At 39.5% G+C, this 11,539-nt stretch overlaps 1 pseudogene; it reads right to left on the reverse strand.

Moving 5' to 3' along the window:
• Positions 1-3,211: 3,211 nt before the first annotated feature.
• Positions 3,212-4,359, reverse strand: LOC106327814 (annotated as a pseudogene).
• Positions 4,360-11,539: the final 7,180 nt, after the last annotated feature.

Here is an 11,539-nt window from a genome sequence, read left to right on the forward strand (position 1 = left end):
TCTTTATATAGTCTAGGTTTCGTTGGCAACCCTTCAACTGTTCTCCGAGATATTCGGCTTCAATTACGGAACTCGCTTTAGGCTCCTCTTGACCGAGTCTCTTAAGGTGTTAGCTCACTTTCTGTCGTGACCTCTGCTATGATGTCTCCCAGGTCCAGTCGTCAGCTCGGCTTTCAGCTCCCTTTGTTATGATGGGCTTATCGCAACCCACATGCTAGCTCACGCTTATCGATACCTCACCTGAGGGTCATATTCGGGTCCAACAGGGCCCCCTTTTTTAAAAAAACCTTTTGTATATATAGGTATATTTATATTATTAAATAGTGTTAAATATATTAAGTAAGCAATAGTTTATATAATAATAAAATTGTTAATGTATTCTATGTTATATAATATGTAAAATTGTAATAATATAATTAAAATAATTATATATTTATGTTAGTAAACTTCAAACTTTATATTTTAAAGAAATTTACATTAATTTTTACTAAAAATCACTAAAAATATCTTTAATTTTGAATAGGGCCTCCACGCCTCTAGGACCGGCTCTGCGTTCTTGGTAGGTAATCGGTGTTGTATTGTCGTGAAAATATTTATCAATACACCACAAACGAGCTGATGATTTGGTGATCTTGTTAGAACCCATACAACCAGAGAGAACTTAGTGCTTGAGGACGGAAACACAGAAAATATGAGAAAGTTTATAGCTGCTGCACAAACATGCGGAAATGTTGAGTTAGAATATTCCAACAAGTTGCTTGATCCACAAGCAATTTCTCGCCAACATATAATTGCCATGAATAAGCAGCCTGAACCCACTTGTGGACTATACAAAACCTCGACTTTCCTCTTAGAGACTCTCCAATGTAATTCAATTTGTAACCAATGAGAAGGAAAGACTACTAACGGTACAGTTACGTCCATGTGAAAAAGAGGCCACACAGCTGAAGACCGTAATATGCCGTACGTGACACGACATTCATGTGGCTAAATGGAGTAAATGATGAACTTGATCTTGTATTTTGAAGAAACGCAAAGGTATCGTATATCCCACACACCCAAACAAAATGAATCATACCAAAGGCTTCTCGTCGTCTCTTCAAGTCTTCATGTTTCCACCTGAGTTGTGAATAGATAGTCAAGTAAACCACCACAGACCTATGTTCCGCCATGTCCTTAAAGACAAAGACCACGCATGAGCGAAAAGACATTACCACACACCGAGAATAAGCGACGAAACAAAGATAGCTTCGTACTCTCTCAAACTCCACTTCGATCAAATCCACGGAAAGATCAACATGAGAGACAGTGGCATGACATATCAGACTCCAAACAGCGCATAACTTGTTCTCTTGCCTCACCCATTTAGAAAGCCACTTCAGTTTCTACACATGGCGAAAAGAACACAAACGGCATGAGTCATGACCGTAAACATGAGAGACTGACCAAACAAGTAATGAATTTGACTTTCAGATCCTCAACTTCGCCAATGTCCTTTAAATCTCTCACACGTAAAACACCACACTACCCCTAAGAAGCATCAACTTTACGTGTATCTTCTGCTTCCTTTTTCCTACAAGAGAATTGTCAAGAGGCATGATAGCACATACGTAGTGATGGCGAAAATTAGACACATCAGCTCCAAGAATGGCTAAATTTTCCCTTGATGCTTTTGAGTAATACAAAAGACAAGTAGAACTCATGGGATAAATCACAAATGTTACGTCCACAAACGTAACTTCACCACATAACTTAGTCACTGACCGGAACATCACTAATTTGTCTAGACGTATTGGAGAAGACAGATTAACGATTTCCTTGTTTGGTATCAATGGATCCATTGTCTCTGCCCTAGGAAATAAAGGAATTCGTGCGCCTTTGAACGGAACATATGTATCTCCAAGGCCATCATAATACGTTCCTCTACCATATTTCCATGGAATACACCTTGTTCTGTCCAACAACTTCGTATACTTAGAGCCATTAGTTAGTCTTTTATGTGTCGCAACAAGATCTACATATGTGTGTCCTTTATTTCGATCGCGATCTGGTGGCTTGCGATGAAATTGCTGATGACAATATTTTTCTCCCAAACCAAAATTTATATGTTCCTTGCGGACACAAATATTACCATCATCAACTACCACGTGAAAATCACCTCCATTGTTGAAGCCTTGAACTTCGTCTTCATCATTGAAAAGTGGATCTCTTCAGTAGTGGGAATCTATAAATACTTCATCATCAGAAACATCATAGATAGGCTCATCCGTCAGGTTTGTGACTGGAACGTAATAGCTCTCCACGTTGCTTGTGACGGTCTATCGAGAAGCGTCTTTCTCGTCATATTACCATTAATCTCATGAATATTAATTGGGGATATAAACTTCCTTTGAGGAGATGTGCCTCCTTTTGACCTCACGTCTGATTTGTGACATGGCTCCCTGCAAAAATCATCATCATAATCATCATATATTGGCTCCCCGACGAAGTCTCTAACTTGATCTTGATTGTTGCTAATAAAAATTTGAGTAGTATATCATTTTTTCTGTTGAATAAAAACACTGGCAGTAGTTTCGATGAAGTCACGTAATAACTCTAGCTGTTTATGCTGATGTTTAGCTAGTACGACATCAACGGCAGATGTTATAGCTTGCGATATTATGGAGTTTATAGTAAGCAATAATGCGAAGTTACATTGAATTCTGAAAATGTCCGTTTGTGAGATAACAAGTTAAGTCCCATATCGGATATTAGACAAAAGAAAGTCTAATATATAAAGAGATGTCCAACTCTAATGTACGAGGCCTTTTGGGAAGGAAACCAAAAGTAAATCCATGCGGGCTTACCTAAGGCCCAAAGTGGACAATATCGTACTAATAAGATAAGATAGAGTTGGACATGAGCTCACACAATCCCAACACCGTTATCTTAGCCTTCTTAATATTTGTTGAATTCTCAAAGAATGCCCAGAAATAAGGAATCAAGAGTTGTTTAACACAAAGCTCTAAGTTTTATAAATCAATAATCAAAGTTGTGACTCTTACAAATCAAGAGCTCACTATTTATACTAATAAAAAAAGATCTAACCTTGATCCTAAAGTCTTTAATCATTATCTTTCAAAATATTAAGAATACTAATCTTTATCTAGAACAAGAATAAAAAATTAAACTAGAAAACTAAAGCCCAATAGAAATAGGATGCTACACTGCATCACCTTTCTACAAGAGCTTTATCGCTTTGGCGTTTCACGGGAGCTTGGACAACCTTTTAACGAGATGCATTGACCCTTCTGATTCCCACACCATTTCATACTCACAGTTCTCATCTTCGTTCTTCTTTTTCTTGCGTCGCTTAAAAAGCTTAACTTCACTACATTTGAGACACACTCAGCAGCGTTGTTTAAGAAGCTTATTCCAAGATTTGGCCATAGAAAGAGAGCAAGAAGGCTCAAGACGACCAGAGAAAGGCACCTGGTCGTTCAAAAATTAGAAGCATAGATCTACAAACTAAGCCAAGCTAAAAACTCCAGGATCAGGAACATACCACATGTAGATGAACAGTTGTCTAGGAAGGAAGCATAGTTGGGTGTGCAACATGTTACCAGATGAGTTTTGATGGACGGTGTTAGGAACAGATAATAGCGTGGATGAAGGATATAAATCTCCTTGTTGCCAGCTTATAGTTCCTAAAGCATGCTGTAACATGATATACACCATCAAAGATTGTCCACAGTAGAAATACAAACAACTTGTGGCCGGCCATCTCTGAGTTATATTACCTCAGTTAGAGATCCTGTTTTTTCCTACTTGTGTGTTAGAGTGCACTGGTAATGATCATGGCCAGACAGAATGAGTGTCTGCAGAACGTAGGGACGCAACACAAGAATAGCCAACATCATGGTTCCCTGGAATGTATAACATAGGGATATCTCTAGCTTGTCCTTAGTTCAAACCAAACACATGTTTAAACCGGCTTAAAGCATACCATCTTATTCAAATGAGAAGATGATAGCTGATTTTCAGCATTTTCATGAATCATTCTGCTCCACAGTTGAGAAGAGAATAACAAGGATAGGGGCTCACTCTTCCTCGGGGAGAAACGGCCCACCATCGAAATAATCACCAAGAAACAAAACAACGTCTGGTTTGAAAGGAAAGATAGACTGAAAAAACGATCTCCGCATGTTTATATCAGTATAGAACTGTGCAACCTCCAAGGAAAGAATTTTTGAAGACAAATGAAACGATGTCTTATCCATGAGCAGCCACAACAGTACAACACACAGTCAGATGATTGCCTCTCCATTAACACACACAAGAAAAGTATTGAAAAAGCCTTTGAAGAGCTTATTACCTATGCATCAGTAACAATGGCTACTTTAGTAAACTTCACATCACTCTGCAAAACAAAAGAAGAAGAAGCTAACAGATATGACCAATCAACACTCATGTCTTCTTCAAGAATAGTGACTAGACTACTTCTGCAGATTATTGGAGATGCTTACATATCAAAGATATTACAAACCAAAAATTGTAATAGCTAAAATGTTCAAAAAATCAGTTTAGGCGGCAAATCGGGTATAGCCAAAATGATTATTCTAGAAGGATTTCTCAAAAGTTGGTATAGTCGTTCAAAAAATTGGTCTAGACTTTCATCTAATCAATAATTCCCTATAAAATTTATAACTAAAGCCTACGATTTCTTGAACATTACAACCTAGCGGTTTCTTGAACATTAGCAGAGAGAAAAAAGTGTTTCAGTTTCAAAATAAATGTATGAAGATAATTTTATTACAAAGAATACTATATGAGTTGCCAGACTCATTTACTGATCCTAAAAAAGTGATTAAGTCACTACTACCAGCTGTAAATGATCCAGTTTAAATGCATGTCCCAGAAGGACACTATCAAACTGCTAATGAGTCTAAAGAACACATGAATTGTAATAAACTTATCGGTTCCAAATATAATAACCCTTGGAAAAGAAAAGGAGCATGATGAGAATGGTAAAACGGTAGTAGCCAGCTAATGTCCCTTCGCGACTTTGTTCTTGTCCAAAAAGGCAATCACAAATCCTTAATAGACCTTATCACCAAAATTCCTCGTCAATTCCATATCTTGCCGATCTTATCTTCTTGATAGAGATCTTCATGAATCCCTATCACCCCGAAGAAACCTGGATCCCATCCTCGAAAAATCATGAAAAATCGTCCTTGCCATCGCCTATCCCTCGCTTAACCAAAAAAATAATAGTCATTACTATGACAGAATGCCACATCTGTCTATCTTATTAAAAGAGAAGTGAAAATATAAAATTACTCTAATGTGCATTGAGAACTACTCGTGCCCCTAGCATACTTTTTATCTCACATCTAAAAATTTGATTCAATCTTAAACGGTTTTCATATAAGACATGGTTTAAAAAAGTTAAAAAATGAACAATAGAATGCCATGTAGATGAATATATAATGGTACATAAGTAAATTTACATATCTATAACAAAGAGTGTTGATGACGCAAAACAAGTAAATTGTTAATTTTTCTAACCTTCTTAACGATTTGATGTTAATCATGGAGATGTTTCATTTGACGTAATTTAAATCATGTAGCTGATTGTTTATTTGTTTAGCCTGAAATAATGATATAGTGATCTTACATGATCGATCACTATATTTCGCAGAGAGTTTACAGACAACGAGGAATTGCTCACAACTCCAATACATGTTCACCGTAAGTAGCCGTTTAGAGAACCTCGCCACACTGAATCACAAAGAGTTTCAAGATACAAAGGCTCTCAAGACGATGGAGATCAACGGCTGTGAAAAGGTACGGATATCGGTAGATGAAGAGCTTTCTCCCTCCTTGTCTTGCTTTGGAATAAGAAGATCTTGTTCGTTATTGACAAAGAAGCTTGCTGAAGAAGAAACAGAGTTCCTCAAGGTATTGAATTTCCACATGTGGAAATGGACTGCGAGATTTTTAAAAGCAGAAGCAAGATAGAAGATAACTTTGGTAAGTGATGAACAAAGAACTCTACAGATTCATACTTTCATTTATAAGTTTTGAGATCTACATTTTGGACTCTTACATACAAGATACCACAACTGGACACACTTCTTAACCTAAAGGAATATCCTGTGGATATTCTTTTCCAGCTCATTCCTTATCGCTTAGCACTGAAAACATGTTATGTGTCTTGATTACTGGAACCGTACTACTGTCCTTTGTGTTGCTTTTTGGTCTGCTTTGGGAGCAAGTTACCGTTGGAGTATTGAGCTTGAATGTGGGCTTGAGTTGCTCATGGGCTAGAGGCCCAGCTTTGCTAATACTCCCTCGCAAACTCGAGGTGGGAGGTTCTTCCACACCGAGTTTGTATCTCAAGTCCTGGAAGCTGTGAATCAGCAAAGACTTTGTAAAGACATCAGCTATTTGCTGAGTTGCAGGAACATGTTTGATAAGCAACGAACCCTTGGCAACCCTTTCTGGAGCATAGTGGTAATGTGTTTCAAAGTGTTTGGTCATCTTATGTAGGACAGGATTTGCAGTCAGGTGAATAGCCGAGAGGTTATCACACTACACTTCAGCTGGCTTTGCATGACGAAGACCCATTTCTGCTAGTACCGCTTCAACCCAAGACAGTTCTGCTGCTGTATCAGACAGAGTGCGATACTCGGCCTCAGTTGATGAACGGGAAACCGAATATTGTTTCTGAGCTGACCAAGAGATGATGTTTTCTCCTAGAAAGGTGCAGAATCCTCCAGTTGATCATTTTGTTTCACGACAGTCAGCCCAGTCACTATCGCAGTATGCTCTCATGGTCGAGTCTGTATCAGAATGAAGAGTTAAACCCATGGTGATTGTCCTTTTTAAATATCGTAAGATCCTCTTCAATAGTTGAAAGTCAGCAATCGTTGGAGTATGCATCTTCTGGCATACAAAGTTGACGGCATACTGAATGTCTGGACGTGTCAATGTCAAGTACTGAAGCTTGCCTGCAAGACTCCAAAAATAAGTAGGTTCCGAAAAGATAGTGTCTTGGTAAGGAACTCTGTTTAGCTGCAGGGGCAATGGAGTTGGCATAAGAGAACAGTCCAGCATAGCAGCAGCCTGAAGAAGATATTTTGTGTATTTTTCTTGATTCAAAAACAGACCGTTGGAGTGTTGATTGCTTGAATGCCGAGGAAATAACTCAAAGCCCCCATATCTTTTACTCTGAACCTTTCACTTAACTGAGCCACAAACTCTAAGATGAATTGCTGGTTGTTCCCTGTGAGAGCCATATCGTCTACATACAACAGCAGAAGCATGATATTCTTTCCATCCATGTAGATGAACAGGGAAGGGTCTCTTGAACAATATTTGAAGCCAAACTCAATAAGGTAAGAGCTTAGTTTATCAAACCATGCTCTAGGCGACTGTTTTAAGCCATAAATAGCTTTTTGTAGCTTGCAGACATATTCAGGATGATCCTTGTCTTCAAATCCTGGTGGCTATCGCATGTACACCGTTTCATGTAGTTCTCCACAGAGAAAAGCATTTTTAACGTCTAGTTGCTTGACTTCCAACTGTGAGACAACAGCTAGATGTAGCACCATCCTCACTGTGGCCGTACGAACCACATGGCTGTATGTTTCGAGGAAATCAACATACTCTTCTTGCTGAGTTCCCTTTGCAACTAGTCTTGATCTCAGCTTCTGAACTGTACCGTCTGCATTCAGTTTAACCTTAAACACCCATCTGCATCCAACTAAGTGAATATCCTCCGGTGGTGGAACTAGACTCCACGTTTCTGTTTCAGCACATGTGTCCATCTCTTCAACAATTGACGCCTTCCAACCTTCGTGTGCGAGAGCTTCAGCCACCGTTGTGGGTTCAGTAGGAACTACCTTGACTGTAAGCATGACGTATCGTGGGTTAGGTTTAACAATGCCATCTTTCCTTCTTGTTACCATTGGGTGAACGCTGACAACCTCTTCTTCATGTTGTGTAGATGTAGCCGTAGCTTGCGTGTTTTCTAACTCAGCTTCTCCTTCTTCATCTATATTGTCTGAGCTCTCTGTTGAGTTATTGTCAGAGTAGTTATTTTGAGGATCGTTGTCAGCATCAGTGTTGATCGTCTGATCACCAGGATGAGGAGTAGGTCCTAGATCTTCTTTTTCATGGGTTTGTTTAGATGGTATGTCTCCAGCTTGTATTGGTTGTTCTGACTGTCTGTACCACGCTTGCAGAAGAGGTGTATCTGGCACAGGAGTCAGATGCTTATATATCTCAGTGAAGGGAAACTTCGCCTCATCAAAGAGAACATGACGGCTAAGATACACTCTGCCATTTGGTGGGTAAAGGCATTTGTATCCTTTGTACTGTTCAGAGTAGCCAAGGAACACACACATAAGTGATTTTGGATCAAACTTATTGTGTGCGTATGGTCTCAGGTATGGGTAACAAGCACACCCAAACACTCTCAACACTGTGTAGTCTGGTTGCTTGAGATGAAGCTTTTCGTATGGACTGATCATCTTATCATGAACTGAAGTCGGTAGAAGGTTGATCAGAAAAATTGCTGCCAGAAAGGCATCAACCCATAGCATAGGAGGAAGTTGACATTGAAAGAGCATGGAGAGACCGGGTTCAGTGACATGACGATGTTTCCTTTCTGCCATGCCGTTTTGCTCATGAGTATGGGGGCACGAGATGTAATGTTTGATACCGCACTGGGCTAGATGAGCAGAGAACTCCTTGTTCACAAATTCACTACCACCATGGCTTTGAAATATTTCTATACGATTGTGAAGGACATTTTCACATTGTTGCTGAAACACTTTGAACTTGGAGAACACATCAGACTTTTGCTTCAACGGGTAAATCCAACAAAATCTTGAGAAATTGTCTATGAAAATAACATAGTATCTGAAACCTTGGACTGACATTACAGGTGCAGGACCCCATACATCACAATGTATCCTCTCAAGAGGTCTAGAAGGGTTAAAAACAGACTCAATAAACGGAAGCTTAGATGACTTTGCTAAACGACATGCTTCACACATGGACTGAACACTCTTATTGACTGTGATAGCCTTTATTGAAGATAGATGTTGCAGGACTTGAAGATGAGGATGCCCCAATCGCCTATGCCACACCATACTCTGCCGTGAAGAATATAAGGCTAGGAACTGAGGATTCTCCAACTGGTAAAGACCTTTAACCTTGTTTCCCTGACTTAGCACCTGTTGAGTTGCTTTGTCCTTAACAAACACATTCTTATTGTCAAAAGTGAACTCACAAGGGTAATCATCTGTGAGTTTTGAGAATGACAACAATGACTTTGTGATATCTGGACATAGTAAAACATCATTTAACATGAGTTTACCTGATGTTGTAGGAAGGGGAACAGATCCAATGTGAGTTATAGGCAAGAAGTCTCCATTACCAAAAATGACTTAGTTAGAGCCTTCATATGGAAGGGAACACATGGAATGTTGGGGGTCGTTAGTCACGTGGTGTGTAGCAGCAGTATCAGTATACCAGCTCGGACCAGACATTCCTGCAGCTTCAGACATTCTCATTGTGGTAAGCACATGCTTCATCTCCTCAACATTGTAAGACTGGTCAAACCTTTTGAAGCATTTGAACGCCGGATTACCATATTTCCCACAGATCTGACAAGTTGGCCTTTGGTTATTCTTAGAGTAAGAGCCTCTTCCTGCAGGTTGACCAAATTGCTGTGGAAAACCTCTGCCAGCTGTTGTGTAGGAACCTCTTCCTCTGTAACCTCCTCTGTATTGTCCTCTACCGCGACCTGAATAACCTCCTCTGTATTGTCCTCTACCGCGACCTGAATAACCTCCTCTGTATTGTCCTCTACCGCGACCTGAATAACCTCCTCTGTATTGTCCTCTACCGCGACCTGAATAACCTCCTCTGTTGGTATAATAGGCTTGGTGTTGAGTTACTTCCGGAGCTATCTCATACTTCTGGAGCTTATCATCGAACCCAGTGAGCTTGAACATGACATCGTCGACGCTAGGGCCCGGAAGGTTGTCCATAGAGTCTTCAATGACACTGATATAGACTCATATTCTCTTCCTAAGCTGTTAAGCACCCCATAAATCTTCTCTTGATCAGATATTGGGGTTCCAATGGAGTCAAGCTGGTCGCAGAGTGATTTTATCTCCGACAGGTACTGAGAAATAGATTTAGAACCTTTTGTCGTTGTCTGAATCCTCCTCTGAATGTCCAGACGTCTTGTAGCTGAAACTCTGAGGAATGTAAACCATAAACACTCTTCAGCGCATCTTCAGACAAGGACCCAATGAGCCACGCCATGATTAGTTGATTTGTGTGCACCCATTTTAGATACTCAGGGTTAGGTTCTTCTGTGACTAGATCTCCATTCCTCACTGAGATTGTAGGAGCAGTGATACACTAAAAATGAATCTTTGCTACTGTCAAGTTAACAGTGGTAATTGTAATATTTGAGATTCAATCCAGAGGACCAGTTTACTCTTTACTCTTATGAGTTCAATAATAAGCTGAGAAAAAAGTGGGGTTTTGAGAATTAATTGTGACGCAAGTAACTAGAATACCTAGATGGTTCAAATTCAATTTAAATGAAGATGGCTTAGGGTTATTAATCGGGTGTCAATGCAAAACTGAACAACTATTCAAGTGCAATGAGGTGCAGTCTTGAACTCAGATCACTCGGCTAGAACAATCCACTATCGTGGTCTTGCTCCCTTTGCAGATCGGTCTTGAATCCTAAGTTCTCACGTGGAACAAGACGCGATAACAAGCCTTAGAGAAAAGATCTGATTACTTCACTTAATACCCTAATATCTACTCTCGTTTATTAGGGATACAAAGCTCATTCAATATATGTCAATTTATCTCCTAAGCGGTTAGCTAGGTGATTAAATCAGAAATCGAACATTAAGTGATCAATTCAATGTAAGCAGTAAGAACAATATGAATGAAGAACAGCTAAGATCACTTATTTGTGTTCAGTTCATGCGGCTAACACCCTACAACCCTAAGCAAGCTTAGCCTACTACTCAATCATAAAGCAGGATGACACAGACATGGTTTCTGAATAATACTGCATATAAAATAAAGTAGAAAGACAAGGGTTCAGGATGATCTTCTCGTGAGGATGAAGCCTTCTCCCTTACAAGTTGCTTAATCCAAAGAAAATAGTTCTAGGTCTCTTGCAAAAACTAGCGTAAGAAAAAGAAATGATAGCATAGGCCTTTTTATATGGAGGCGCTGGTGGTAAAGAGATAAGAGAGAGTGGAATCTAGGGAAAACTTTCGGAATAGAAAGTTTCCTTAATGATCGGGAACAGTTAGACGCTTGTTCTCTTCGGGAACAACCTTTTGGGTTGTTCTAGATGGCTGTTCGGCATCGAATCCTTCAAAAAGACATCTGACTTCCTGAATCTCTCTTCTTTGCTCTTTCACTTGCTCTAAACCTGGAATGATATCAATTAAACACGAATTAGGACTGAGAATTAGCTCAAAGCACACATATAATGGTATTAAAAACA

The sequence above is a fragment of the Brassica oleracea genome, chromosome C1 (genome assembly GCF_000695525.1).
Source record: "Brassica oleracea var. oleracea cultivar TO1000 chromosome C1, BOL, whole genome shotgun sequence".
Classification (NCBI taxonomy): domain Eukaryota; kingdom Viridiplantae; phylum Streptophyta; class Magnoliopsida; order Brassicales; family Brassicaceae; genus Brassica; species Brassica oleracea.